This window comes from Erinaceus europaeus, chromosome 1, assembly GCF_950295315.1.
Source record: "Erinaceus europaeus chromosome 1, mEriEur2.1, whole genome shotgun sequence".
Lineage (NCBI taxonomy): Eukaryota > Metazoa > Chordata > Mammalia > Eulipotyphla > Erinaceidae > Erinaceus > Erinaceus europaeus.
This window is the reverse complement of record NC_080162.1, coordinates 49,970,460-49,997,220: the sequence shown is the minus strand read 5'-3', so window position 1 is coordinate 49,997,220 and position 26,761 is coordinate 49,970,460. Positions and strand designations below refer to the sequence as shown.

The 26,761-nt window shown below is 47.2% G+C and overlaps 1 protein-coding gene across 6 annotated transcripts in view; it reads right to left on the bottom strand.

The window, feature by feature from the left end:
* Window positions 1-25,592, bottom strand: part of SULF2 (sulfatase 2) — a 129,508-nt gene extending 103,916 nt beyond the window's left edge. For 2 of the 6 annotated variants that reach the window (XM_060185849.1, XM_060185879.1), the window contains exon 1: window positions 24,426-24,611. The gene's annotated coding sequence lies outside the window, so the exon portion shown is untranslated. Of the gene's footprint in view, window positions 1-3,905; window positions 3,970-16,002; window positions 16,071-24,425; window positions 24,612-24,846; window positions 24,983-25,457 lie in introns of those variants that run through there. The other 4 variants (XM_060185867.1, XM_060185852.1, XM_060185874.1 and 1 more) reach the window with 4 other exon arrangements.
* Window positions 25,593-26,761: the final 1,169 nt, after the last annotated feature.

Below are 26,761 nucleotides of genomic sequence, written 5' to 3'. Positions count from 1 at the left end.
GAAATGCTTCTAGTTTTTCACCATTGAGTATGATGTTGGCTGTAGGTTTGCTATATATAGACTCCACTATCTTCAGGAATTTTCCACCTATTCCCATTTTTTGTAGTGTTTTGATCATAAAGGGATGTTGTATTTTGTCAAAGGCTTTCTCTGCATCTATTGATATGACCATATCATTTTGTTGATGTGGTGGATCATGTTGATTGATTTACATATATTAAACCAACCTTGCATCCCTGGAATAAACCCCACTTGGTCATAATGAACAATCTTTTTAATATACTGCTGTATCCGGTTGGCTAGAATTTTGTTCAATATTAGCATCTATGTTCATCAGAGATATTGGTGTATATTTTTCTTTTTTTGGTTGTGTCCCTGTCTGCTTTTGGTATCAAAATGATGCTGGCTTCATAGAAGCTGGAAGGATGTATTCCAGTGTCTTCAATCTTCTGTAAGACTTTTAAAAGTAGAGGTACTAACTCTTCCTTGAAGGTTTTGTAGAATTCATTCGTGAAACCATCTGGTCCAGGACTTTTATTCTTGGGAAGGTTTTTGATAACAGTTTTAATTTCATTGGCTGTGATGGGCCTGTTCATTTTATTTAGTTCCTCTTTATTTAATTTTGGAAGTTCTTAGATATCTAGGAAATCATCCATTTCTTCCAGTTTCTGTAGCTTGGTGGCATATAGTTGTTCATAGAAGCCTCGCATGATATGTTGAATTTCTGCAGTGTCTGTTGTGATATCTCCTCTTTCATTTATGATCCGATTTATTTGGGTCTTCTCCCTTTTTTGTTTTGTGAGTCTGGCTAAAGGTTTGTCAATTTTGTTCACTCTTTTGAAGAACCAACATTTACTTTTGTTGAACTTTTGTATGGTTTTATTTTCAATGTTATTTACTTCTGCCCTAACTTTAGTGATTTCTGTCCTTCTGGTTGCTTTAGGGTTCTTTTGTTCTTCTTCTTCTAGGTCCTTAAGTTGTGCAATCAAGTTGTTTATTTGTGCTTTTTCTTGTTTCCTAATGTGTGCTTGTATGGCTATGAACTTCCCTCTCAGTACTTCCTTAGCTGTGTCCCAAATATTTTGATAGCTTGTGTCTTCATTTTCATTGAACTCTTGAAACATTGTGATTTCTTCCTTTATTTGCTCTTTGACCCAGTAGCTGTTAAGGAGTTTACTGTTGAGCTTCCACATTTTGGGACTATTACTAATCTTTTATTTATTGTTATGTGTTAGTTTAATTTTGCTGTGGTCTAAGAAGATGCTTGGGATGATTTTAATGCTCTTGAATTTGCTGATGCTGTCACTGTGGCCTAACATATGGTCTATCCCTGAGAATGACCCATGTGGATTGCGTAGAATGTGTATTCCAGTTTCTTGGGGTGAATGATTCTGAAAATGTCCAATAGTTTTAGTATATCTATCTCCTCATTTAGCTCCCTCATTTCTTTATTGATTTTCTGCCTAGATGATCTGTCAAGTTGAGAGAGTGGGGTATTGAAGCCACCTACTATTATTGTGTTGCTTTTACTATATTGCTGTTGCTCTTTTGGTAGATATTTGATGTAGGTAGATGGCTTCTTATTGGGTGCATAGATGTTAATAATTGTTCAAGTCCTCATGACTGACTGATCCTCTGAGCATTAAGTAATGTTCTTCCCTTTTATAATTTTATTAATTTTAATGTCTATCCTGTCAGATATGAGAATAGCTATTCCTGCCCTTTTTTGTGGGCTGTTGGCTTGTATAATAGTTTTATTTTTTTCATAATATTTTATTTATTTTATTAATGAGAAAGATAGGAGGAGAAATAGAAAGAGCCAGACATCTCTCTGGTGGTACATGTGCTTTCGGGAACTGAACTCAGGACCATATGCTTGAGAGTCTAGTTCCTTAGCCACTGCGCCACCTCCCGACCACACTGTGTAATAGTTTTATATCCTTTCACTTTAAGTCTGTGTTTGTCTTGTTGAGTTAGGTGGGTTTCCTAACTCAGCATATTGTTGGGTTCTGATCAATCTTCATACTCTGTGCCTTTTAGTAGGTGAATTCAGGCCACTGACATTTATTGATATCAAAGATTGAAGATATTTTAATGACATTATTGTAGATTTTTAGAGTGTTCTGATATGTGACATATTCATAGTGGTCTGACTGTTTTACATAAGAGACCTTTCAGAACTTCTTTTAGCTTGGTGATAGTCGATTCTTTCAACTGTTGCTTGTCTGAGGAGGTTTTTATGCCTCCATCTAGTCTGAAGGACAGTCAAGCAGGATACAGTAGTCTTAGTTGAAAGCTGTTCTCATTGAGCACTTGATAGATATCTTGCCATTTTCTTCTGGCCTATAGTGTTTGTGTGGAGAAATCTGCTTCTAATCTTATGGGTTTTCCTCTGTAGGTAACTCTTTGTTTTTCTCTTGCAGCCTTCAGGATCCTTTCTTTATCCTTATTCCTTTCCATTCTAAATATGATGTGTCTTGGTGTCTTTAAGTCTGGGTGAATTCTGTTTGAGACCCTCTAGGCTTCTTGAACTTTTATGTCTTTTATGTTGTCTAGACTAGAGACGTTCTCAGCTATTATGTCCTGAAGAATGCTTTTTTCCCCCTCTTTCTTCCTCTGGTAAGCCAATAATGCGTATATTATTTCTTTTGAAGTCATCCCATAGGTCTCTTTTGTTGTTTTCAGTATCTCTTAATCTCTTTTTGAGCTCTCTTACTTCTTTTTAGTTGTCTCTAATTCATCCTCGATCTTGCTAATTCTGTCTTCAGGCTCATTTATTCTATTCTCTCTCCCCTCTACTGTTTTCTGGAGTTCATCTATTTTGTTACTGTGTTCTGATACTGTTTTAGTTTGTTCAACTAGTTGTGTTCTTAGCTCAGCTATTTCCACTTTCAGCTCTCTAATATACTTGAGATAATTAGTGTTTTCTTCCAGGGTCTCATTTGTTGTTTTTGCATTTCTGATGACAATTCAAACTCTTTACTCACTCCTGTGACTATTTCCTCAACGAGTGTTTGGATGTTGACCTCACTATTTTGTAGTTCAACCTTTGGGGTGCTTTTAGCTGGACTCTTGTTCTGGTTCATTTCTCTAATATTTTTTCTTGTTGGTTCAACCATTCTATATAGTATGTTATGAGGTCCCTCTCTCAGTACTTTTCAAATTACTGATCACTCTTGCCTGGATTGACTTGTGTCTAAGTAAGGTACTTAAAGAGTTCACAGTTGTGGAAATTAACAGTTGTTTCAATATTATTTCAATCCCTGAGTTGGAGCACAGAGGCTGTTAAAAGCTTCTTGTTCTTTTTCTTCCCTGTATGCTATGGGAGCCTGAGGGCTTTTAAACTATAAGTAGGATTCTTAGCTTAATCACTCACTCCAGACCAAGAGATAAAGCAGGGTAGGGGAGAGATAGCACAGTGGTTATGCAAAGAGACTCTCACACCCCAAGGATCCAAATCTCCAGACCCTACCCAGCCCCTCTGCCAAGCCGGGTCACACTGCTGGACCTTATGAGTGTCTAAACAAGTCCCATTTATAGTCTATAGGTTCTGAGGCAACTATTCACCATGTTATCATCAGGAGAACAATGTGGAAAGGCTCCCACTATACAGCCCCACTGCCAGGCCACTGAGATGTAGTTCTTCTCCTGAGGTTCCTGGTCAGTTCTCTTTTCCCAGATGTCAGCACTGGGCCTCCCCCCTGCTGCTCCAGCCTCTGAGGGCAGTAGCAATGGAGACTCACAGTTGCATTTGGTGAGTGTTAGTGAGTCCTCTCCTCCCTTCATCAGTCTTTTTGCTGGTAAAACAGACTGGAGTTGATGCCTCAACTGGTAAACTGCTGGACTGTTACCAGCTGCTAAATCTCTTCTTAGGCTCCTCTCTGTCCACAAGTGTTTGCACTTACCAGTGATTTGGTGTGTTCCAGATGTCATTCTTGTCCTTCCTTGTTGTGGTCCCAGGTGTCTCCTTCCCTACTGACAACACGTGGCACCTAGATCCAATTAAACCTGATGGAGGCTTGCCTTTGCATTCTTTGTCTCAGGCATCAATGTCCTTCTACTAGTTTGAACTGCTTTATTTCTTGCAGGGTCAGCTTTCTCATACTTTGACTCTTTGGGGTTATCAATCAAATCATATTTCTTTCCTCTCCCTCCCACCCCCAGGTCACTCCGAGTTGCTTTCTTTGTCACTTGTAGTCAAACAAGCCCACATGGTAGACCGAGCAGGGGGCTAAGTGTTGACTCAGGTGGCTTCCTAGACAAGCTGTGCCTCTGGGTGCGGAGACCTGATGACAATAGCCAGCTCACCAAGAGCCTGGGTCTGTGCCCAACTCTCTTAAGCAAGCTTTCCTCATACTTGTTTGCTAGCTGATACGATAAACGTGGCACAGAGATATGGAAGATAATGGGGGCATGAAAGCCCTGAATTCTGGACCTGAGTTACCCCACCTGCTAAGAGAGGCAGACTGTTCTCTGGGCTTGGCTTTGAAGCTGGGGGTGGGCGAAATATGATAGGTAGCAGGGAGCTGCCCCAAGCCCCCAGTCCCCAGTCTCCATCCAGATTTGTCCTCATTTCATACTCTTTTTTTTTGTTGTTGTTGTTTGTTTGTTTGGTGGAACCAGAACCCCAGACATGCATGATTCACTGCATTATGTTTTCATTCAGATAGAAAGGCAGAGAGAGACAGAGAAGCAAGAGATATTATAGCACCAAAGTCATGGTTCTGTTGCCACAGCACCTTCCAAGTGCCAGGACTTGAACCTGGGTCACATGGATGGCAATGCAGGCACCCTTTGCAGTGAACTATCTCTTTGCTCCCTGCTATAGTCTTCCACTCAGGTCTTTCCCACTGGAAGCTTCAGCTGGAGCTGGGAACTCCCAGCTCAGACACAGCCTGGTGCTGCTAATCAGTTGGCAAAAGCAACTGAGCACATACCAGGCACCAGGTCTGATCCTAAGTGCTGGGGACCCAGACACGAACACTGCTCATGGGTCAGATGCCAACATGAATAACAGGCCAATGAGGTGATGAGTTCCAAAGATCTGAGGCAGGAAAGGCAAGTTGGAAATGCAGGGAGGCTGCAGAATTTTAAGAAAGATGCATGCCTTTTTATGAGAGAGTGGAGGAGGAGAAGAGAGGTTAGTGCACTGCTCAGCTCCGGCCTACAGCAGTGCTGGGACAGGCAGGGTGTCAAGCATGTAAATCCTGTGTTCCAACACACAAAATTATCTCCCCATCCCAAGACTGTGTCTTTTTTTATTTACTTTTTGATTATTTTTATTTATTTAATGGATAGAGACAGCCACAGATTGAGATGGAAGGGCAAGAAAGAGAGGGAGAGAGACACCACTTGCAGAGCTTCCCCCCCTGCATCTGGGGACAAGGGGCTCGAACCTGGGTCCTTGCATACTGCAATTTGTGCACTGAACCAGGGCTACCACCGCCTGGCCCCAAGAGTATGTCTTAATAAGAAATTTCAGAATACCCATGACAGAGGTGAAAGAGGCCTGTGGATAACCAGGGGTACAGTAGGGGAAAGCAAATGCAAATGGTCCTGGGGTAGAAATGTACCTGGGGTGTTTGGCTAGAGGGCAGCTGACTGAGGGGGGCTGGATCTAACCTCAAAACATGTTGATCTGTATTACCCCTTCCTACAATTTTCCAACAGATAATTACTACTCACAGCCAAGCTGTGATTCATGATCTTGGAATGAGTACTGTCATGTACCCAGGTCCCCCTTTACCACATGGGAAAAGGATGGGGGCCAGGAGACATAGTGTGGAACAAGTTTAGATCTTCCTAGAGAGTGTGTCTTCTTCCCAGTGGTTGTCCCAGGCTGACACCTGGGATACAGAGCAGAGGATGTATATAAATGCAGAGGGTCTGCTTTCTTAGGTGGGGCTTAAGGATCTCAGAGAGTGTTGTGGTCATTCAGGTAGAACTACCCTGTCTCATGGAGCCTTAGACACTGCTGTTGTTGCTCTCACTATGTTTTATACATTAGGAGCCCTATGCAAGTCTGGCTAGATTCAAGGAGGGGGACAGGGACTCTTCCGGCCCCTATGTCAAGGTTACGCCACAAAGATCATGCAGGGTGCCTTGTGGTTATATGGAAAGCACAGCTGGTCCTGCCAAATTCACAGAGGCCTGGGCACTTCAACAGGGGAGTGGTGTGAGCTTCCCTTTCTCCCCCTGCACGCCTCTTTTAGGAAATGAAACTTGATATGTCAGATTTAGTCTGACCACATCTGTATCTGCCAGACTTTTGCAGTTGACACCCACACCCATTTCAAAGATCCCCTCAGCCTCAGGAAGCCCTGGGTTGACCCTGCTCTTCCTTCTCCTGTGACGTGTGGAATCAATGGGATCCTGTCCAGAGGGCTCCAAAGGGGACAGTGGAGGCAGATGAGGACCTGTCTTTGTGTGAAAGCTACAACACTCTCTTTTCTTTTTGTCCCAGAGAACAAGGCTTCCCGGCTATATCTGCGTTGAAAACATACTTGACTTCCAAATTTCATTTCCCTTAAACCTCTCCCTTCCTTGTTTTTTAAGTAGAAAGAAAGCTACTCAATAAGCCCCACAACCTAGACAGAAGTGCAGGCTCTGACTAGGGGAACTGGCCCAAACTTCTCATCAGTCTTTCCCTTCTGTGAGAAATGACACCACATAGGCTCTGACCTTTGACCTTGTGAGCTCAGGGCTACTGTCCACGTGAAGTGGAAGCTGGCATCCCTGGGGAACGTGTCTGTGTATGTGGGAGCTGTTCTTATCAGGTGGCTAGCTAGCTAGTGGGTGCTAGGCTGGGGCTTCAGGGTCAGGTCTGGAGAAGTGTTAATGCCTGCAGCCTGGGCAGGAGGGCTGAGAACAGCCCCCAAACTGCCGGAGTGTCGCTTGGGACAGGTACAACTCTGTCTGGACCAGATCAGCTGCTGGAGCCAGAGAAGTAGCTCTCAGGATGTTTCTGATGAGATGAAAGCTTCTGGGCCACAGGCTCTTGAGGTGAAACAAAGGATTCATTCCATTTCCTTTTTTTAAAAAATTTATTTATTTTATTTATTTATTCCCTTTTGTTGCCCTTGTTGTTTTATTGTTGTAGTTATTATTGTTGTTGTCATTGTTGGATAGGACAGAGAGAAATGGAGAAAGGAGGGGAAGACAGAGAGGAGGAGAGAAAGATAGACACCTGCAGACCTGCTTCACCACTTGTGAAGCGACTCCCCTGCAGGTGGGGAGCCGGGGTTCGAACCGGGATCCTTATGCCGGTCCTTGTGCTTTGCGCCACCTGCGTTTAACCCGCTGCGCTACAGCCCGACTCCCCTCATTCCATTTCCTAAGGGGGTGCCATGACTGACCTCCACTCTATACAACTGAGAAGCTCTGCTGCCACCAGTGAATTTCTGTGTGTTGGCCTTCTTTCCACTCCTTTATTTCAGCAGACTGATTTAGAATGGAAGGTTCTCCCTTCCCATGCCTTAAGCCAGGGGCTTTCCACCTGGCCACCAGGCACATTTGCCGTTGGTCATCCTTTGTGGTGTGTGCTACCCTGTGCTTTCTGGGATGTTCAGCAGCAGCCGTGGCTTCTACCTGCTAGATGTGAGTAGCATGGGTCCCTTAACTGGGAAAACTAAAGAAATCTCCAGGCAATGCCAGATATACCCTGAAGGTAACATCCCAGGTAAAAAAATCCCTGCTGTGGGGGGCAGGTCGGTGGCAAACCTGGTTTAGCACACATACAACCAAGTGTGAGGACTGGGGTTTGAGGCCTGCTCCCCACCTGCAGGGGTCCACTTTTCTCTGTCCTATCTAATAAAAATTAGAAGGGAAAAAATGGCCACTGAGAGCAGTGGATTGATTCCTAGTGCTGGCACTGAGTCTCATCGACCCTGACAGAAAAAAAAAAAAAAAGAATCCCAGCTGTGAACAGACAGCAACACTAAGAAACAAAGGTCATAACACTGAGGGTTCATTCCTGCATGCCGAGAGTGCTGAGCTTCCCCTAACAAGAGTGGAAGGCCCCTTACAGGCCACTGAGGACAGGGCAGTGGAACCCCTGCTTGAAGCTCAACAGTCTCCAGAGAGATCACACTGGGTTTCAATGTACCTCTAGTATGGGGAAGGTTGAGGCCCACCCATTGCAAACCCCACTTTGATGCAGCCAACAGACCTGATGGGCAGAAGCTCAGTGATTTGTCCACGGCTTGAGCCCACATGGAGTCTGGATGCTGTTTGTTGACTTCTAGAGAAAAACAGCCTATTGCAGGGACACAAGCTCAAATGTCTGCCGAGCCAGGGAAGGGAGTAAATGACATGTCCTGGATTTAGAATCACAGGGAAGCCAGGCTGAGACTACATAGGAGCCGCTGTTTCCAAGGTGGAAGGTTAATACATTTTAAACACCTGGAAGGTCAAACAAAGTCTAGTTTGCTTTGCCACCCTTCAAAGCCACCTGATCTTGCCAGGCCTCTGTCCTCATGGAGCTGACCTTCTGGTGGGAGATTTATAATTAGCAAGTGGAAATGAACTTCAGACTGTTTTAGGAGCTTTGAAGGGAGTCACTAGGGTAACAGGGTAGAGAGTAAATCAGAGGCCACCTCTGGGAGGAAGTAGCATCTGAACTAAAACCTGAAGGTAGACAAGAAATCTGTCCTGTGTGAAAAGCTTGGGATGCAAAGGGTACGGCGAGTGCAGTGGCCCGTGGTGGGAATGAGCACAGGATGAAGACCAGAGCAGCTGGGGCAGAGAGTGGGTGTGGCACCTTCAAGTGGGGTTGGCTATCACCTTCCTCTAGCCCACACCTTACAGGTAGGCTGCACCTGCTGTCTTTACTGGCTATTTAGGAGAGACAGGAATCGATACAGAAATTCCCACCTCTGTTCTTTGTTCTTTAGTCTTAGCTGTGGACAAAGGCATCTGGGGCAGCAAGTTACAAAGTTATTTCTGCAAAAGGCCTTTGGCCAAAAGCAATAAAGTTGGACCTGAACAGAGTCATTATTCATGCCTAATTGTGGGCTGGTTCTCGACAGCTCCGGCCAGCCTGACAATTCCAGTCACCTCCCCACTCCCCATTGAGTCCCACATTTTCCCAGCACTGTTTATCCCCACAGAGCACATATTTATGTTTCCAGAGATTGGAATTTCCTTCAAGGAGAAATAAAAGAGATGAAAGGCCATTCTGGCTGCCCAGTATTAGGAATCCAATTATTTCTCCCCTTCCCACCTCGTCCACAGCCAGTCCCCACCCTTCTTGTCCCTGCTATTAGCAGGAGAGCTTCTCATTAGCTCACCTTGGAAACAGCCTGACGCTCACAATCTGAGAAGCCTGTGCTCATAGGCGGAGGAGGAAGTCTAAATCAACTTTTACCAAATAACCCGCTAAATTTAGAGATGCAAGTCAAGAGAATTGCGAATGACAGGTCCATTTCCAACTCTGGTATGCCCTGCAATCTAATTAGCTTCTGGAAATAGACCGTCAAAGTGGGAGGCAGTCTGTGGGTCAGAGGTGCTCTTTGCACTCAGATCCGTTCCTATGACAGGCTATCGTGATGCCACTGCCAGGATTCACTGCAGGGTGTCACCAGGTGTGCTGTGTGCACCTGTGCGCTGCAGCTGGGAGAACAGGAGCATGTGTGGTGGAGCCGGGTCTGGAGAGATAGGGCACACCCACTGTGCACGTAGTTCCCTCATTACTGCCCACTCTCCCTTCCAGGAGGCACTCATAGCTCATATCCTCTGTTGGAGTGAAGTTGCTGAGAAACTAGAGACTCTGGGAGCTGGCTTTGCCCCATAAAGAGAATTCGCAGAATCCTCAGCAGTGCCTATACTATGAGGTCTCTGAGCTGGAAGAGTGGCCATGTAGATTTTGGGTTTTCTGCTTATACTAGGCTTTAAAAGCCTTCATTCATCTGTTTTCTACTCATTTGTCCATTAACTCATAAAAAAAAAGATGCATTTATCTTACAACATAGAGAAAGACACCAGACCACCACTCCATTCTGGCATAAGCAGTGTCAGGGATCAAACCCTGGGCTTCATGCACCTAAGTCCTGTATTCTACCTGCTGAACTAACTCCTGCCTTCTACTCACTCATGCATTTTAAAATGTGAACTGCCAGGGGGGCCAGATTAACTGTACACATTACCATGCACAAGGACCCAGGTTCAAGCTCCTGGTCCCCACTTTCAGGGGGGATGTTCCACAAGTGGTGAAGCAGTGCTGTAGGTGTTTCCCCTTCTCTCTCCCTCTCTACCTCCCATTTCCCTCTTGATTTTTCTGTCTCTATCCAATATAAATAAATAATAAATTTTTAAACATGTGAAATTCTCCCTCTGGAACACAGTCACTTACCCAGGGTCTGTATAGAGGTTTCTAACATTTTTGTCTATCCAACATTGGTCCCCTTCTTTTAACATCAGCCTTCTAATTTCCTTCTGAAGACTCTTTCTCTGGACAAAATGTATACCCTCTCCCTGCTATGTGACTAAGGAGTGACTGTGTTACTAAGATGGGCCAGTCTGATTATTATGACAAGCAGAGGGTTTCAAGGGCAGAAGAAAAGGCAGGAGTGCTTTTGTCCCATTGGAATCCCTACTCTAGGAGGCTGCCAGCAACTCCTGCTCCAGGGACCCCAGAATTTCCCAAGTTCTGTCCTGTCTTCTCCTAAGTCTGCATCCTAGCCTTTCTGGTAATCCCCCAAGTATGCAAGAACCCCCTCACCCAGTGAATTCTATTTCTGCTCGTGGTAGTAAGAGTTGGTCTCTGCTGTTTGTGATCTCAATGAACTGTACTCTGATAGGCCCCAGGAGCCAGCTGTCAGGTATTCATACCGTCATGTGGTTTTTATCCAATAAATCTAGGCTTGCATCAGGACCTGATTTGGCCAAGAAAAGGTGGCAATCCCCAATGGAATAATACTTAGAAGCAGGATCTTTGAGAAGACATGAGGATGGAACCCTCATGAATGGGATTAGTGTCCTTGTACAGGAGATACCACTTATCTCTTCTGTCAAGTGAAGACACATCCAGGAACCAGGAAGCAAGTTTTCATCTGTCACTGAGTTTGTTGGAACTTTCCAATCTCCAAAGCCACCTGAATGCACTAAGACACCCTGATTCACAGAGTTAGCAGATGTCTATCTGAGCAAGCACCCATCCTGCCTAGCATGTACAAAGAGCTAGTGAAGATAAACTTTTAGGGGTATGAGTTGGGAAAGGCCACAGAGAGGCAGGTCCCCTGCACTGTGATAACTCCTTTTACAAAGAAACGTGAGGGGGAATGGCTACTTGTTTTTCTGAAGACACATGCAGAATCTTCCGTACTAGAGTCCTCATGCTACTGACCCCACATACTGCTTTTTCACATTGTAGCAGGTCTGAGACTAGCCAGAAGTGGAGCATGCATCCCACTAGCCCTTCTTCAGGGTCTGATGTCCTTCCTGGAGCTTGGTGGGCGTGATGACCCTCCTCTGCTAGGGAGGTTAACACTAGGCTAGGTGTCAGGATGTAAGAGGAACTAGTGAGTGTTAAAGAAATCCTCTCCATCTACCTTTGTTTTCTGAAAATGACAACAGGTTTTGACTCCTTGCCTTGAGGAGTCATTTTCAAGCAAGGCTCTCCAAAACACTAGATGATAATCCAGTGGAAGATCAGCAAGGTTCCTTCCTTGATTCCTTTATCTACTAAAGAGTTCTGGGGTACTCCAAGTGCCAGCTCTTGCTCTAGGGACTGGGCTACAGTGGTGAGCAATATAGAAAAGGCAGCCACAGGACTTTTCTAATGAGAGGAGGAAGAACAAAGGATAAAGAAGCAAGTACGTACAGGCTGCCCTCTGTGTCTGCAGGTGGCCTATCAGTGGGCTAAGCATCAGTGGATCCAACCAAGCTCAGACTGAAAATACATACAGAATTAGGTCAACAACGGCTGTGTCTGTACTGAACACATGGGCTTTTCCCTCTTGTCATCCATTATCCTCTGAACAATACAGCGCAACAATTACATCTAAAGCATTCACATTGTATTAAATTTTATAGGTAGTCAAGTGATGCTGAGGAATTATTCTGATGCAGTCTCTGCCCCCAGGTTTTACCACGCCCCGCATTATCCTAGGAGTGCCCCCTTCAACCAATCCTGCCCCCACACGTCACCCGTGGTTGTCGCCCAATAAAAGCCCCCTCACCCGCCCCCCCCCCCCCCGGGCCCTCGGCTCCCTCTCTCTCTCTCTCTTTCTGGGCTCCTTCGGGTCACGCTCTCTCTCTCTGAGTGGTGAGGTAGTGGGGACAGCCATTGTTGGCTGACTCCACGTGGCCTGAGCCACCCCCCATCCTATAATAAAGATTTGTGTACCCCACTTGTTCCAGACCTCCTCTCTCTCTCTTCTCCGCGGTGCAGCCCGACACCTGGCCACAACAACAGTCAAGACTGATTTAAAGCAAATGAGAGAATGTGCTCAGTACATGCATTTTATCTAAGGGGCTTGAACACTCACAGGTTCTGGTATCTGGGGAATCCTTCAGCTGAGACCTGGTGGAACAGAAGGGGCCCTGTGGGTGAAGCAAGCTTTGATTCAGCCAAGGAACAAAGAGGAGGCTAGTGTGAGAGGGGGCAGAGGCCAGCACTTTCGGCAAAGCATCTACAAGCTGCCAGGACTTTAGTACATGGGCAAAAGGCCCACGGAGAGAGGGGCTGATTAGGGGAGATGCTACTCCACTGAGTCATCTTGGGATGCTGCAGAAAGGTTCAGCAGAAGGTGCCCCATTCAGAACCTTCTTCAACTTCAGCAAGACATTGAAGTCTCTTGGGAGCTTTAAAATACTCTGAGGCCTGGCCCCCATCTCAGGGCACTGACTTCATTGATCTTGGTTTAGCCTGGGCACCAGGATTTTTAAGAGCTCCTCTGAAGGTTCTGTTAGGAACTCCTGCTCTACTCACAAGCACCTCCTTATGGACAGGGTGACAAGCCCCACTTTGGGGCTTCCTGAGCCAGTCTCACTGAAGCCTTACAGACAAAGTTGGTGGGACAGTGTGGGGAGTGGGACATGGTGTAGCTTCTCAGCTCAGGTAGCTGAGAATCATCTCAGTTCCACTTATTTCTGAGCTGAACACTCCTCATCTGCAGCAGGGAGACCAACAGTCCTTCTGTGAGTAGAGTGGCTGGAAGCGCAGAGCAGGATGGAAAGGTGCAAAAGAACTTGCAGGTCTGGTGTGTGTATGGCGGGGGGGGGGGGGGGGGCATCAGTGGTAGAGTATAGGCCTTGCAAGCACGAGACCCAGGGGGGCCACCCTCAACACCACATTGAAAACAAAACAATGGAATCTGATCTGTCTTGCAAAAACAAAACAAACAATCAAAAACACTCTGAAAGCTATAAAGACCTGGTACATGGTACAGCCTCTGTGGGAAGCAACATCCTGTAAAAAAAAATCAAAATAAGAACTTCCATACCATTGAACAACTCCACTTATGGACATTTACCGCAAGGAAAAGAAAGAAAGTCACTATCTTGAGAAAATATCTGTATTCCCCCATCCCTTGGTTGAAGTTTGGTGCAGTGTTAGTCACAACAGCTAAGACAGATGAACGATTTAAGGGTTTATCAAGTGAATATAGATGTATGTGTGTATATAGGCACAAACAATGGACTATACTCAGTCATACATAAAAAACAAATCTTGCAATTTGCAATTACATGAATAGGTCTTGAGGGCATTATACTAAGAGAAGTCAAAGAAAGACAGATACTGTCTGAATTACTTTTGTGTGGAATCAAAACATCCCAATTCCTATATAGAATAGACTGGTTAGGGCTTAAAAGGTGCAGCACAACTCAGTAACTAGGTTAACAATATTGTACTAGATTATACTAGAAAGTTATGAAGAGAATTGGCCTTAAAATTTCTCATCATCAAGAAAAGAAACCCCACCTTATCTGAAGTGATGGCTAGTAACTAAATGTATTGTGACCATTGCACAATAAGTGTGTGTGTATGTGTGTGTCTATGTGTGTGTGTATATATGTGTGTATATACATACTTTATTATCTTTATTTATTGGATAGAGACAGCCAGAAATCAAGAGGGAGGGGGTGATATAGAGGGCGAGAGACCGAGAGATAACTGAAGCCCTGCTTCACCACTTGCAAAGCTTTCCCACTGCAGGTGGGGACCAGGGGCTCAAACCCAGGTCTTTGCACACTGTAATATGTTTGCTCAATCATTTCTGCCACCACCTGGCCCCAATAAGTGTATATATTATTATGCTGGATAGCTAAAACTAATACAAAGCTATATGCCAATTACATCTCAGGGAAAAGAAAACTAAAAAGGATCAATAAGTAGGAGCAACAATAACTACAGTGGCAACAATAATGATTCCTGTCTTTTGAAAGCAATTCCCATGTTCTAGTATCTCTCCATAATTCTAGGAGGACGCTACTATAATGAGTCCTGTTTTACAGACATGGAATCTGAGAATCAGAGAGATTATGTGATTTGCCTAGCTCCTCCCAGCTACTGAGTGATTAAGCTGAAATGTAAACTAGAATGTCTGGTTTCTGAGTCCATAATCTTTACTACTGAAACACTGACTTGCAAAGATAACACTTAATCCCAGACTTTTATGTGCTCTTCATCTTTTGTCTGGGTAAAAGCCACGGACCCCTAGGTTGCTCCAGGAACTCATAACCATAACCCCACTCATTGGAGAGGCTGGTCCACACTGACCACAAGGGTTTGTTTAATAGATTAGACTAGGACATTTTAGGAGTAGGGCAAGAAGCAGGGCAATGAGCAGAAAGGACTTGACGATAACTTAGGCACAAACTGGCTTATTATTGGTCTACAGAATCCCAAATTAGTTTAGGAGGAGGGCACTCTCATGCCCAACCAACAAACATCTGTCTAAACCTGCAGCTCTCAGAAAGGAATTTTTGAGTTTTGCTTGTCCTAAGGACTAGGGATGCTTCTGCAGAGTGGGGTGCGGGGATGTTTGATGATTTGCAATACCCTCACACTGTGAAGAGTGCTCTATTGTTGGGACTATGTGTAAGCCTGATAGAGCTTAGGGAGAACCACCCCCGTCCTTGGATGGAGGTCTGAGAAGATAACCTCTTGGTAAGTCTCTCTCAACCGAGGTGAGCAAAAGGGGGGAAACTCAGACTTAGTTCTTTCCTTCTCAACTCTCAGGCCCACAGAAACCCCAATACTTCCCTCCATTAACTGCAGGCCACATGGCCGCAGATTCACTTATTCAAAGTCACCTTCTGATCACAGAAGAACACACCTTATCACACACTTCATCACACACCTCAGACCCCAGACAAGAGAAATTCCAAACTATATGGCTTTTTGATATCCATCTTCTCTCTGTCTCATCCTTCTGGTTTAACCCCTATGCTTCTCTCAAATACCTTTGGATAATTAAGTTGCTTGTGTCATGGAGAATAACTGTCTTGTATCTTATCAATTCCTGTCATACCAGTCCCCTACCATGGGGGCAAGCCGACCTTTAAGAAACCTGTAATTTCTGACATATTTCAATAATAATTCCCTTTGGTTTTCTATTTAACTCATGTCCACCTTGCTAATAAATGAGTTCTGAGCACGCTGAAGAACTCCCCAGTGTCTTTTACTTGGTGTCACCCCTGTTGTGAGCGAGAAAGAACCAGCCCGTTACCTTTCCCCTGGAGATCACCCCGCCAGAGACCTGACACTCTATTTCCTGTATGACTTCTGAACATTGCACCAGACAATAATGTAGGTGAGAAACTTCTGCAGTCAGGGAGTTGGGTGGTAGTGCAGTGGATTAAGTGCACATGGCACGAAGTGCAAGGACCGGCGTAAGGATCCCGGTTCAAGCCCCCAGCTCCCCACCTGCAGGGGAGTCGCTACATAGGCGGTAAAGCAGGTCTGCAGGTGTATTTCTTTCTCTCCCCATCTCTGTCTTCCCCTCCTCTCTCCATTTCTCTCTGTTCTATTAAAAAAAAAAAACTTTTGCAGTCACCCACCTTGGGAGTGAACTCCATTCCACATTCCACAAAGGAACAAAGAAGATGCTTTGAATGATTCTACTCTATACTGGATTTTCTGGATCTGGGAGTGCTAGATAAACAAAGAGAAAATTATAGTTTGTTTCACTGGAAAAAATGTTGGTAAGCTGGTCATTATTTTGGAAAATTGCACTGTTTATGGGTATATCAATTGTGGGGTCTGAGTTACCCAAATCTCTGTCTCCTACTGCATGGTGCTGTCAGATTTCCTTGGTTCTATTATCAGGTAAGCATCTGACTTCTTACTGTGCCTCCTAATGCAGTTGTGTCTAAGCATTTACACAACACAACACACATGTTTAATCCTTTTAGTTTTCTTTTAAACTATAGGCAGGACATTTTACTGATGAAAACGTATGTGTAAACAGATTATGTGATCTCTGGATTGATCTGAGGTAAATGTGGCAAAATATTTGCTAGCAGAAGTGAGTATTTGATGTACTAATTTTGGGAACCAGTGATCTGAGTCTAACATGGAAAGCCAATTTTTCTTTGCCAGTATTTGGTATAAAGATGAGTATAGAATCCAACCCTGGGCCAATAAGGCAGAAAGTAAAGCCTGCTGAGGTGGAGGTTTTCTTGGAAGGATTTTGCTCTCTGATTAGATGTGAGAAGAGCAAAGCACCCTTTTCTATCCCCACTATCTACAGGTACACAATGTGTAGAGCTGCAGCAACCATCCTGAGACCATGAGCAACAAAGTCAAAGGTATGCTGAGGAAGATTTGGGGTCCTTTTTGATACTGCCATAGTTGACTTCTGGACAGTCCTGCTTTGAGCTCTTGTTATGTAGAATTCAATGTTCTACAAGCTCAGCCAAGAATTCTACTATTTGCAGTGGTTACCTCTTGATTCACACTCATATGATGAGGACTTCAAGTCAGGGAGTCCTAGCTGGCATTCCTGTTCTCTGAAATGTCTGAAATAAGTGGCCTGTGTTTAGAAGCCTGACAGAAATGCAGTTTTAGGATGATCCAAGTTTCACCAGAGCATGCACATCTCCAGACTTCTGTGGGCTGTTCCCCCCTCCCCAATGTCTTTTCAAAAAAACCTCTGGGGGTTGGGCGGTAGCACAGCAGGTTAAGTGCACGTGGCACAAAGCACAAGGACCGGCGTAAAGATCCTGGTTCAAGCCCCCGCCTCCCCACCTGCAGGGGAGTCGCTTCACAGGTGGTGAAGCGGACTGCAGGTGTCTGTCTTTCTCTCCCCCCTCTATCTTCCCCTCCTCTCTCAATTTCTCTCTGTCCTATCCAACAACGAACGACATCAGCAACAACAATAATAACCACAACAAGGGCAACAAAAGGGAAAAAATGGCCTCCAGGATTCATGTGCAGGCACTGAGCCCCAGCAATAACCCTGGAGGCAAAAAAAAAAAAAACCCTCTATGGTCACTGAGGTGGGTTAAGTCAGCCCTGGAGCCCTGACTGTGAGCCAATAAGAAATGCTGTTGGCAACATTTTTCCTCCAACACATGTGGCTTCCACCTGGCCAAACATATCTTGGTTAGCACTCATGATCCCTGGGGATGCTCCTGACCATTAACTCAAACACACAAGACCTGCTTCTAACAACTCTGATCTTAGGACATAATGTATCTAAGTTTCCAGTAGGGACCAGGTGTGCAAAGCAATGGGCTAAGCCTTTTACAGGATGAAGTGACATATCAGCAGCCAGGGCCACTGGGCCACATGTGTTTTGGAATAGTATTAGGAGACCGTGGAGAATTCAAAACAGTGGCGGTCTCATGTTAAAGAGAATTCCATGAAGTCTAGGCCTGGGCTGAGAAGCAGCTCAGAAGGCTATGCCATCAGCTGTTCTACCAAGGAGGTGTCCACTGCCCAAGAAGCCCAAGCTTCTGTATGACCTTATGCTATTTCCCAAAGGGTGTCTGTTACAGAGGGATAGATATTCAGTCCTGTCTGCAATAGGGCTAAGCAACAAGGAGACAGACAAGAGGAGGCTCAGCCTCAGCCTTCAGAAACTTCTTAGGAGTGTCAGAAAATGTTGAGGATATGGGATGTGCTAAAAATACTCATCAAATAGATGCTCGACAGGGATGGGGAGGGCTGGGATGGAGGGGGACCACAATAGTGAACAAAATGCAATCTCACTAGATGATCATGTCCAGTCCCCGGACTTAAAATAACATCACTGGGCTGATGACTCCCAAATTTGGGTCAGCAGCCCTATCAGCTCCAGGCTTGTCTACCTTCAGCACCCAGTGAGCCTTCAGACATGTGTGTTGAGGACCATCTCAATCTACCCTTGCCTCGTCTCCCAGCTTCCCCTTTTAGGAATCAGCAGACACCCAGTGGTCCCTAATTCCTCAGCAGCATGGCTGTGTCTGGAGCCGGTTCCCCTTTGGTTGTGTGACCACCCTGTTCATTGTAGGATGCTCAGTAGCACCCCTGGCCTCCACCCACTAGATACCTGGAGCTTCCCTCTTCTGTGAACACTGTGACAACCAAAAGCATTCAGACACTGCTCAGCATGTCCTGAGGACTGGGGGAGGGTAAAAAGTTTCCTTGGCTTGGGAACCATTCATTCATTCATTCATTCATTCATTCATTCATTCATTCATTCTTAATATCAAATCAATCTTGAAAGTCCTGTTGGCACTGTCTCCACAATACATCTCCAATCTACCTGCTTCACTTCATCTCCACATTGGTACCACCACCACCACCACCACCACCACCACCACCACCACCACCACCACCAAACATTAGCTTCCACTCGGGCTTCCAGCAGCCTCCATCTGTATAGCATCACCATCACATAGCTGCTGATACATCTGAAAATGCAAACTGTGTGCTGGTGAGGTGGCTGAGCAATGGAGAACTTGCCTTGCATGCACGAAGACCTGGCTTTGACCCCTAGCACAACATAAAATCATGGCAGAGCACAGTTCTGATCTCTTTCTCAAACATTTTTAGATGTAAAAGCCTCCAATGGTTTTCCCTTCTCACTTGAAGTGGGATTTAAAATTTTCACCATGGCCCATATTTCTCACTGCTGACCTCATCTCCCATCCTCCCCTGCTTACTCACTCCACTCCACCCCACTGGATTTCTATTTTGTGTTTTCAACAGATGTCTCAGGTCACTCTCCACCTCCAGTCCTTTGCACAGGCTGTTGCCCTCTCTCTGTACAGCTCTTCCCCCAGATCGACTCATTTTCTTTATATGTATTTACATAATTTTTATTTATTTTCTTTTATTGCAGAAAAACAGAAATTAAAAGGGAAAGAGGAGATACAGAAAGGGAAATAGAGACATCTGCAGCACTACTCATGAAGTAGTAGTGCTCATGAAGTTTTCCACATGAAGGTGGGGACCAGGGCCTTGAACCCATGTCTTTGCGCACTACAATGTGTGTACTCAATGAGGTGCACCACCATTCAGCCCCTCAACTCATTTTCAAAAAGTAGCTGCAACACAAAACTCACATCCTCAGCAATGCCTTCCTCTGACCACTGGTCAAAAGTTGTCCCTATGATGCAGTCATTTCCCGTTACCATTTTGCTCCCAACTGTAGAGATTATATATAGGTTCCATGAGAGGAGGTTCTAGTCCTGCTCACATCTAACACATTTGGCACACAGTGGCTGCTCCATGAACATATGTGCACTGACTTCTAACAGGCATGCCCTCTTGATCTGTACAGCAGCTTCCTGAACAGCTCCATAGCCCCAATCTCAGAGCCTCTCCCTTGACTTGCAGCAGCCATAGCTTTGGGCAGGAAGTAAGATACGCACACTCCAGGGTCCTCTTCCCCAGACCTCCATGCAAACAAAGCACACACCTGGCTCATCACTACCCAGTACCCAGAGCTTCCTCTGGGAGTTTGATTCAGTAGGGCCTGAAAACAAATATCTCCACTATTCTCATGGTGGAACTTTGAACAAATACTGGCCACTAGAGAGCACAGATTCAGGGTCAGGCTGCATATTTTAGGTACTAAGGCAGAAAAGTTAGGCCTCCAAAGCCTGGTGACCTTGGTGGAAGGAGAGTGGAAGCTGATCACTTAGCAACTGTTTCCATGGGCCTAAACCCAGACAGGCCCATCTGCCCAGCACCTCTCACACGAAAGCCCCTCTCTCGGCAGTTACTGTCTATTGGCCTTCCCAGCCACCATATTTATCTTTCACTGGGTACTGCCACCTGTCCTCTCCAAGGCTTTGGGGGTATCTAGTTCCACGATGGGGCTTGGGAGCCTGGCCTAAGCCCACAGTCAGAGACTTGTCTGCTTGGCCAGTGATAGGTTTGGAGTGAGAATGAGACATGAAACAATCTAATCAGAGGGAGGCATAGGGCTTGGGTGGACAGCAGTGAAGAAGAGGTTTGTTTCTTCCTGTTGGGTTCAAACCAGAGGACAAAGGGACAGCTCTCCAGCAGAGACCTCAATTATGACAACAGCCCATGTTTACCAAGGGCTTACCTGTGGCAGACACTGTACTAAGCACTTGACATTGATGATCTCATCTCTTTCTTTACCACAAATCAGAGGCAGGTGCTATAATAACCACAGCAGCAACAATGCCAGATGAGAGAGAAGAAACGCCCAGAAAGGTTCAGTGATGTCCCCCAAATGGCAAAGCTAGGCCAGCAGCCAGATAGTCTAGCCCTCCTAACCTGGGTGCCAGAACCTGCCCACTCCTTGGAGCTGCAGAGAGAAACCAGTCCTGTGGAAGGAAGAGTAGAGATGAAGAGGAACAAATTCTCAAAGTAAAATCCAAGCCTGACTGACCCCAACAGTGCCTGCAGCTAGAGTTACTTTGGCTGTTTTGGAGTATAAAAGTCAGTAAGTCCCCTGCTTTCCTCTTTATGCTGTTTCAGGATTTTTTCCTCTTTCTGATGCTTACAAGAAAAAGGATCCTGATTACTTCCCAGTCCTTCTAAGAAAATACCCACTAACTGATACTCCATTTGCGACTGGCACACAGCAGCTGCTCAGTAAATACCAGCAGATGCCCATGGAAGCTGCTTTTGCTTCCTCTCCTATAGCTGCTGGGCCTGTAACCCTAACACCCAACTGTGGCCAGTCCAATGCCTCTTCCCCTTTTGGCTCCAAGTGAGGCCTAGTTCCCTAGCAACCACCCCAATTAGGCAATCACACCATTTATCAGGATGCCAATTAATTATAATGATCTTAATGATCTTCCAATTAGGTTGCGCCTTGAATCCGGATGAGGGGGAATGCAGATTCCCTGCCAGGGCTGGTCACAAGGAGGAGCTGCTTCTCCTGGCTGCAGGTAAGCACCAGAGGCCCCATCCTCCCTGTCCACAGCCTGGACCCAGACCTGAAAGCAGACCCCTCTGCTAAGGCTCCTGGGCCTACCTCTGCAGGGACAGGCCAATGCCACCCCAAAATGAACCACAAGAGGGCATCGCTTAGAAGAGAGTTTTAACCCTCTGGTCACTGTACTTTCAGTGGGTGCAAACCCTCACCTCAGCTTTCGTGGCTTTTCTTTCATGCTTGGTTGCTGTTTCCTTTTGCCTCTTGGCTAGATGGTGTACATGCTTGTGAGAAGAAGGAAATGTCCCAAATGCTGCCGATTACCCTCCAGACTAGCCCCACCCTCCATCCTCCCACCCCAAGCACAATACAAACTAGAGAGGTCTGCCCAACAGCAGGGATTTGAGGAGAGAAGTGGGATTACTGAGAAGTTCCTGCTTTTCAAAGCTGCATTCTCCAAAGGTTTTCTTCCACTGCATGTACACGTTTTCTACATTTGGGAAAAGGTCAAGGTCATGGAGGGAGGAGACTGAAGCCCCAGGGGCCTCCTGGACCCCTGCTCTGCTCTGACAGTCACCAGCAGCGGGCAAGTCAGGATCTTCTCTGTGCTTCAGTTTCCTCAGCTTTAGCATAAAGACAGCTACAGGATCTATCAGAGATTTTTTTTTTGTTTGTATGGATTTGAGTTATGCAGAGGGCACAGAAAAGTGCTTGGCCCATAAAACATGATGCAAATGTGACTCAACAACTTAAGATAAAACTTCCTATTAACTGCGAACTAGTCAGAAATGCTGATGTTGTTCTGTGGGATAGAGGCTCTTTCTTGGCCTCTGTAAGGGATTGAAATCTGAGAACAGATGTGATAAGAGTTGGGTGAAATTGCCTGTCTGGCTTATTTAAGAAACCAGAATTTTCCCCCTTGAGGCAGGTCTAAAGAGATACATTCACCAGGTCCAATGAAAGGAAGAGGGAAATGTGAGCTCCACATCAAGAGAGGGATGTCAAGAACCAGTGTGTCTACAGACACATCAGTGAGGTCCTTAGATGACAGTGGAATGGAGCTGTTGGGCAGGAGACTGATTACATATGTCTGCGTGTATGCACAAGTGTCTACACACACACACATACACAGAGAGAGAGAGAGAGAGAGAGAGATGGAGCAGTCCATATCTCCAAGTCCAGGCTTTTTATAATCAACTCATCATTAAGTTTGAAAATGTAACATGTTATTAGAAGGAGCCACAAATTCAAATAAAAAGTCCCATAAATACATACAAAACCTAAACCCAAGTGGCAGCTATGCCAACATCAATCACTGATATACATAAACTTGGCCCAAGGGAGATCATGTGAAAATGTCCAGCCTGCCTTCCTCCAAGTTCACCACCACTGCCTTTCAGAACTGCTCCTTAGAACACTAAATAACACCCCCAGACAGCCGGTCTGGGAAGCATCCTCTCCTCCAGAATTCAGGACAACCAGTGCTTGGAGAAGCTCTCTCACGAGGTGAGTGGGTGTCAGTCTGTCCCCTCCTGTTTCCTAGATGCCAAGAATGGCTTCACTTTACCCAAACCCCTCTGGTGGCCCTGTGATGGGAACAGAAACCCCCTCCACTGAGAGCTGGGAGGTGAGAGTAACAATCCTGCTCTGAGGAGAGACTGGAGTCCTCCAGGAAAGGCCCATCCTGCCTGCTTCTCTGGAGCCAGAGAACCTGCTGGAGAGCAGTCAGCCCCCTACCCCCCTACCCCCCCCCCCCCACAGGCAGGGCCAGCAGCTCTGTAGGAGAGAAGCAGGGGACAGATGGAGGGGGGAGGGTGGGTGCCCGACATGCACAGATGTGCAAATACCCAGATTCAAACGTAAGCTGAATGTAATTACTTGGTTAATTAAATATTGACTTTAACTCCAAAAGTGATTAAAACAAGCTGTGGGACAGTCCAACAAGAAAGGGGGCAGGAGTCGGGCGGTGGCGCAGCGGGTTAAGCGCACGTAGCGCGAAGCGCAAGGACCAGCATAAGGATCCCGGTTCGAGCCCCCGGCTCCCCACCTGCAGGGGAGTCGCTTCACAGGCGGTGAAGCAGGTCTGCAGGTGTCTATCTTTCTCTCCCCCTCTCTGTCTTCCCCTCCTCTCTCCATTTCTCTCTGTCCTATCCAACAACGACAACAATAATAACCACAACAATGTTAAACAACAAGGGCAACAAAAAGGAAAAATAAATATTTAAGAAAGGGGGCAGGGGATGCAGCAGAACCTTCAGGAAGAAGATGGCTCAAAGGGAGGTTTGTCCTACTGTGTGCAGGAACAGTGGCACCTAGTCTCTGGGCAGGAAGGAACATGCAGACAGGTCCACAAGCAAAGCTGAGATTTGCAGATGTGTCCTGACACTTACCCACCCTCAGACCCATCTCCTTCCCAAGGGGCTTTCAGAATGAACCCAGCAGGACTCAGGGCACAGGACCCTGATTCTGTCCAGTGGGCTCCTCTGGAACATAACGATTTGCCTGACCAAGAGTGCTCCACAAGTGCTTGTAGAATGAATGAACTACTATAAAGAAGACTAGAAATAAAGTGCACTCTTAGAAACCACGGCAGTTTCTCTGTAGGACTCCAGAAACCTAAGATGCAAAGGGAGAAGCCTGAAGCTCTCTGCGGGGTGATGGGGCTGGCTCTGGCCTGGCCTGCGAAGAAGTTTGCCTTTTCAGTATCCGCAAGGCACTCAAGATCACGTCCACCGCTTCCCCGTGTCGTGTCCGGGCAAGACCCACGTGGTCTGGCTTCCAGCCGGTCCACTGGATCTAAACTCTGAGGGGTCAATGAAGCCATCCCCTTGCGGCCGGCGGGCCCAGGCGCGTCCCCCCACCCCGGCCTTGGGGGCTCCGCGTGGCGCGTTCTCCTCCGCTCACCAACCTCCCTGGAGGGTCAAAAGGGTCACCACCCCCTGCGGCCCGCAGGCGCTGGGGCCTCCCTACCCCGGGCATTCGGGTCGCACCTCCGAGCACAGCTTTAGCTCCGGGGCCAGAGCAGGGCGGTCCGGACCGGCTGGCGCTCACCTGGGAGGCTCTTGAGCCCCGGTTCTCCCCGGGGCCGGCTTCGGCTGCGCGATCCCCCGCCCCGCCCACCGGGCTCCCGAGCCCACTCACCAGAGCGCGCGGCTCCGGCGGCCTCACCCGGCGCTGGGCGCAGCCGCCTCTGCCGCAGCCCGGCCGGGGCGCAGGGGAGTCCGCGCCTCCGCTGCTGCTGCTGCTGCTGCCGCCACCGCCTCCGCCGTCGCCGCTGCTGCATCCCCCGCGAGTGCCGCCGCAGCCGCTCCTCCTCCCGCCCTCCGCCTCCTCCCCGCCTCTCCGCCCCCCGGCTCCCGCCCCGGCGCGTAGCCCTCGCCAAAGTCCGGGTCTGCGCCCCGCCCGGGCCGCTCCGACAGCGAGCCGGCCCCTCGGTACCGCGCGCTCGCCCCCTCCTGCCTGCCGGCCGCCGACCTCAGTGCGGGTGGAGGGAGCGCCAGGGCCCGGCCGGGGCGTCCCCTGCGGCGCCCTCCCCGCGACACCCACCCCCCACCCGCTTTACCTTTGGTTGGGGGCGACGCGTAGCCCAGCTGGTGCGACCCTGCTGCCCCCCCCCAGCGCACAGCCTGGGCACCGAAGTCCGGGCCCCTGACCGGGCGGCGGCAGGGCGTGGAGTCCGGGCTGCTCACGGGCTCTTGGTGCCTCGGTACCCGGCTGGCCGCGCTCCCGGCGCCGGCGCGCACCCTCGCGGGACACCGCCGCGCTCACCCAGCACGCCCGCCGCCCGCCACGCAGAGTTGCAACCTCGGTGGGATTCACCCAGGAACTAGGGTGAGAGAGGGACGCGAGCCCGAGCCATGTGTGTGTGAGAGAGACAGAGAGACAGAGAGAGTGTGTGTCTTTACACCCTCACAGGCGAGGGGGGCATCGCCAGTTAATCACATCTCGCAATGCATTCAGGAGGCCATCGATCAGGTCCACTTGGCTAGAAACGAAGAGTCCCTGCCTGCCTCTTTCCGCTTTCTTTTTCTCCACCCTCTGAGCTTGAAAGAGCCGAGTGTTCCACGGGGCGTGCGACAGCTCTGGCCGAGCGCTCCCCGCACAGTGACACGCTAATAAATGTTTTCTTTTATCTGCTTTCACAAGAGCTCGCCCCGGTCTGCAAACACCTACCGCCGCCTTTGCTGGAAGCCCAGCTCTAGGCTCTAACTACCGCCGTGCACTGGTGGGAGACGCGGCCCTGGGCGGCGGGAAGGGTGGGCTGCCCGCGCTCGGGACCTGCCCACGCGCCCTGGAAGCCGCTCCACACATTCGCTTGAGCTTAACTGAAAATAGCAGCCTTTGCCCAGAAATGGCCCGGGAGTTGGAAAGAAAGGAGTAAGCGACTTCCCTCGAAGGGGGGGAAAAACCAACTCAAGGTGGTGCTGTCTACCGCGGTTTCCACTGTCCCCACTGCTTAGCAGAGGCTAGAGGGTGAGCGTTTGGTCCGCTTGGGCCAAGAAGAGAATCCAAGAGTAGGTTCCCAGCTGAGTTGTCAAGGGGTAATTGACCCTCTCCTTGTAGGCAATAGTCACGATCTGAAAAGGCACCTGTTATTTTTATACCCATAGAACAGATATGTAGACTGAGTCACAGAGAAGTTATGTAACTGACCTAACATCACAGTTCTTAGTGGTAGACCCAAAAGTTGAATACAAGAAGCTTGGCTCCAGAGTGAGGCTCTCAATCCCCAGATTTATTACTTACCAACCAGCATCTCCTCTCTCTGGTGCTGAGTTCTTTCAAGCTAGTCATATTTCACAAATAAAAAAAAATGCAAGAGGTCCAGGAGGATACACTTAAGTGAAAGCATTCTTTGTTGTTTATCTGGACTTCAAATTGAGTGTCCTCACCGAGTTGGGGGTTCTAGACTCTTCTGCCATTGTCTCCCTTGTTTCCCACAGATCAGTTTACAGTCTAGATAAATCAGAAAAACCTGGAGCTTGCTTTTCCAAATCTAATTCTGGCCCCACCTTTGGCACCATGGAGATTGTTGATCTTTTGCCCTCCTTTAACCTTGGAAGGAAGTGTCAGGTTTCTTCTCTATCCCAGACCAAAAAATAAGGGGAGCAGGGGAGGACTCTCCTTTTCTGTCTTATTTCTGCAGAAGGGTGAGCACACTTGCTGAAGAGCTTACAGTGTAGCTCAGCTGAAGTTTGAGGTAGGTCTTGTGTGTAATTTAAAATCTTCTAGTAGCTACATTTAAAAATAGACGTAGGTGAAATCAATAGTATAGTTTGTCACTCCAACATGTAATCAATATTAAAAATCACCATGGTATTTTACAGCCTTTTTTCTTATTAAGTCTTGGGAATCTTGTGTATATTTTACACACATCTTAATTCACAATAGCCCATGAGGCTTGGCTGCACCTGTACTGAACAGTGTGGCTCTAGAAGGTTCTTTGGTCCAATGCTGAGCATTTCCACGAGGTTATC